The following is a 4,961-nucleotide window of genomic DNA, read 5'->3' as shown; positions in this document are numbered from 1 at the left end:
AGAGTCGTCACTATCCGCCTACCAATATCGGCCCAGCTCATCGATAGCGGACCCATTTATGAGCTGGTCAGACTCAACCTAACATTACGTACTCCCACAGGCGGGTAAGGCCACATCCCCTCCCAACCAACCACGACACAATGGGAGACGCTGCCTACTAGTATACGACCCTCATGCGCTCATATATATCCACTCAGTCTAGATAATGGGGCATCCTCTGTTATCAAGAAGGTTTAAGGACTTTAAACCCATGGACATCTATGGTACCCCCTGTAGAAAAAGATTTCCAGTGTCTTATCTAGCCATCAACGATGTGCCTGTGGATGCTACGGCCCTAATGTTGCTAGGGTGTACGGTGGTCATATCACAAAATGCGAGATGCATGAGTCATACCATCCAGTCATGCATTAAACCTGCCCGCACAGCACGCTCATGTGGGGCAACTTCGTTTCACAAGGAGTCCCATAGTAAACCAACCCAATGGCATGTGCTATGATCAATCACTCCTCATATTAAGCATACATATGATGCGCATGGGCATGGATCATGGAGCTATACTAGGCATGTTATATGATAATGATGCACTCTCCTCATATCATGGATGGGCCTAATGATGCCTAAAGGAAGGTCACAACGTGGACGTTTAACCATCATTTCCCATCAATGTGGACATTCAACCAACATTGCTCCCAAGGAGTGGCCCTCATAGGGCCAAACATATAGTGGGGTCCATGGCCTCATAAGGGCCTCACATATAACACAATGGGCCTCATACAAGAGCCCAATATACATCATAATGGGCCTCACTCAAGGGCCACATATACATCATATCAGGCCTCACTCATGGGCCATAAATATATCACTTTGGGCCTCATTAATGGGCCCTAAATACATCACATTGGGCCTCATGGGGAGGCCCATAATCCAGCAAAATAGATGGGTCACATGGACATCATATACCTCGAGGTGGGCCTACAAGATGGGCTTGAATACAATACACATCATGGTGGACCCCACGTCCCATGGACGGTGCAGATATACATCAAGTTAAGGTCCGCGTCTAGCAACAGATGTACAGCTGGATATAGAATACATGCATCAAGAGGCCCACCGACAGCCTATGGATGATATGAATAAGACCCATATATCACGGTCGGCCCCACACAGCCTATCCAGATGGACGGTGCTGATATACAATACATACATCAACGTGGGCCCCATGGCCTGGATAGCGTGAATATAAAAGAAATATATAATAGTGTCCCCACGTCTCACGTTGTGAAACGGAGTAGATACAACATGTACATCACGTTGGGCCCACGTCCCATGGACGGTGCAAATAAAACATGTACATCATGATGGGCTCACATCTAGCCCATTTGAATGGATGGGATGGATAAAACACATACATTGCGGTGGAGTCCCATGGAGGGATGGTGTGTGTAACACATACCTCAAGGTGGGCCCCACACGTCAAGCCAACAGATGGATAACGTGGCACAAAACACATATATCAAGGTGGGCTCCAAGGTGTGGGTAATTCTATAAGGCATGGTGTAAGGCGCCATCATCAATGGGGGCCCAATGGTTTGGGGTAGCCCAAAGGGTATCACTAACATCAAGGTGGGCTCAACAGTTTGGGATAACCCAATAAGAGAAGATGGAAATGAGCTTGATAATGGGCTCTAGGGAGGTTTGCAATGTGGACATTTAACCACCATTGCACTCAAAGCATGGCCCGCCATAGACTCTAACTTACAATGGGGAAAGGGCCTCATACAATCACAATGGGCCTCATACAATCACAATAGGCCACATACAATCTCAATGGGCCTCATACAATAACAATGGGCCACATATAATCTCAATGGGCCTCATACAATCACAATGGGCTACATATAATCTCAATGGCCTCATACAATCACAATGGGCTACATATAATCTCAATGGGCCTCATACAATCACACTGGGCCACATACAATCTCAATAGGCCTCATATAATCACAAAGGGCCTTGACACATGGGCCAATATATACATCACAATGGGCCTCTCACACGGGCCTAATATACATCACCATGGGCCACATCTCATGGGCCTCATATACGTCAAGTGAGCTACATCACATGGGCCTCAACAATGGGCATCATATACATCAAGTGGGCTGCATCACATGGGCCTCAACAATGGGCCTCATATACATCAAGTGGGACAACCGTCCTAATTGGAATATCTACACCATTCATCTATATTTAAAGATTATTTTAGAGCATTACCCAAAAAATGAATCATATTGGAAGATCATTTGGACCATACCACAAATAGCAGTGGAGATAATGATTTTCACCGTTAACAATTCACAGGCCCACCAAAATGTTTATTTTCCAATCTATTCATAAGGTCACAAAGACCTGAATTAAGAGGAAAATAAATTTCATATTGATCCAGACTTCTAGAACCCCAAATGGGTTTCAATGGTGGGCATTCAACCCTCCACTGGTTTTTGCAGTGTGGTTCATCTGATAGATGGATCTGTTTTATCTTTAGTCTCAAGCCTTAAGACGAGCTCATCCAACAGATGGACGGTTTGGATCTAACACATAACTCATGATCAGGCCCACACTTGCTGACATTATTACAGCAGCTATATAGCTGGTATGACCGAGCAGATGGACAATTTGGCTGTAACAAATACATCATACGGGACCCACAACACTTGCTGACACCAGTCCAATAGTTATATGGTTTGTGGGTGTTTTGAACATGAATCGATCTATTTGATTTGGGGGAAATCACCTTATTCAAATATAACAAAGAGAGTATATTAAGAACAATCATTGCCTTATTAATACTGAGTTCATTTACATCCTTTAATATCCATTGATTCTAAGATAAATCATTAAAAATTCATAAATTGAAATTAACAAAGTTCGAATGTCGAATCTCGAATTCGACAGCATTTCGACATCCGCTTCAGTCATCTCCTTAGGAGGAATGTTGTGCTGATTTGATCATTCAATTTTTCCCTTTTAAGCTTGTTCCTTGTGCAAAAGGATAGCTTGGAACGATGAAGATCAAACTGGATGATTCTAGTAGCACTTTGACCCTTTTTATCACTGGCCATATCATGACTTGGTTGCGCAACCTGCGCAATAAATTTGTTGTTTATGCGGTCCACGCAACCACTTTGTTAGTTGTATGGCCCACGCAACTGATAGCTATCTCTCCCTCTCACCTTCAGTCTCCTGTTAGAGCTTTGCTTTCTCTCTACAATTTTTATGTGTGTTAAATGAGAGGGGAAGTGGGGTATTTATAAGCCTCCACACGTGCGAACCCTCGATCTTTGTGCCATGGGGCCCACTTTACATAAAATCGAATCGTCTATTTCTGATCTCAGTTGCGCGACCCGTGCAACAGGGAAATCAGTTGTGCGACCAACGGAATGGTGGAAATCCCTTGTGCAGCTAGTAGAATTAATCAGGTGGTTTACGCGGTCCGTACAACAAACTACCGGTTGCGCGACCCGCGCAACTACTAATCAATGCTTCTTTTTCTTCTTTCTTCTTTCTTCTAAATTCCTTCTAATCTTCTACCCTTTCATTCATCCTTTATTATTTATTATTTGTATGCTCCAACAGATGCCCCCTTGATCTGTTCTTTCTTTTGTAGAAATCAAAGAATTAGGATCAACCTTTAAATTTCCTGTCTTTCTTGAAGCTGTTGTGCGACCCGCGCAATGGATACCCAAGTACCGTATTCGACCCTGTTCTGTATAAATAGCTGGTTTTAGTTCATTCTCTTACTTCTATTCCCTACAGTGAAGCTATTGTAAATTTTTTTCCTCCCTGCACAACCAGACTTTGATTACGTGACCCGCACAACGAACACTTCGTTTGCATAAGATAAAACGCATTGGGCGAACCCGCGCAACCATCCGAAGTTGAGCGACTCATGCAACGAACACTTAGGAAAATTTCCTTCTTTCTTTGAATCCTTCACCATGCCTCGTTCTCAAGCTCCTTCTTCAAGAAGAAAGAACCATCCATCCACTTCTAGACTGAAATAACCTCTTCGTCATTCTTTGAAATATGTGGAGATAAATGAAGAAACTTTGGATCTCCATAACCCTTTCACCAGTAAACGAACCGTTATTCCCATCAATTTGCCACGTCACTGGTCGATTTTACATAATGAACCCTTTGACCGATGAAATATCTTTGTCTCAGTGCACGACTGGGTTATGAAAGAACCGAGAATTCTAATAGGATATCTGGGAGAAAATGGACTTCATCAAAGAGCAGGTAGAATTCATAAAATGAGATTTTTGCGTCCGTACTATGATCCTCAACAACCATTTCCTTCCCACTACTTTGAAACAACTCAACAACTCTTCTTTTCTGAGAAATTGCCCTGGAGTACGGGGAAATTCACAGCCACAGGCTTTCTGTCTCTCTGTGATTTTTACAGTGCTTGGGCTCGTGCTGTCGTTCAAAAACACACCACCATCCTAGAGTAGATTACCCTTTCTGATGTAATTATAGCCACATCAAAACATTTTCATGCGGATGCCGCTATCCTCAAATGCTTCCTCAATCATTGGTCTCCAACAACCAATTCATTTCATCTTCCTCTAGGTGAAATGAGTATCACCTTATGAGATCTATTCTATATAGCAAGTCTTCCCATCATGGGTGATATCTTTGATGCATAAGTTCCTTCTAATGAAGAACTTACTCTTGCATTTATGGGAGGAAGTACATCCAAAATTTTTGGAACTACCCTTGAACTTTTCAGTCCACTGGCCTCTTCTGTCATCCTAATTGCATCACTTCTCTTAAATGGTTGGCTCACTTTTCCTAAAAATTACAGTATATTTCTCTCCTCTTAACTTTTATTTTTGCAAATTCAATCTTTAAACAATTTTGCTCAAGCATTACATCTTTATCTTGACAGCTTTGCAAGT

This window comes from Magnolia sinica, chromosome 15 (assembly GCF_029962835.1).
Source record: "Magnolia sinica isolate HGM2019 chromosome 15, MsV1, whole genome shotgun sequence".
Classification (NCBI taxonomy): domain Eukaryota; kingdom Viridiplantae; phylum Streptophyta; class Magnoliopsida; order Magnoliales; family Magnoliaceae; genus Magnolia; species Magnolia sinica.
The sequence above is the reverse complement of the archived record's forward strand: the minus strand, read 5'-3'. Positions refer to the sequence as shown.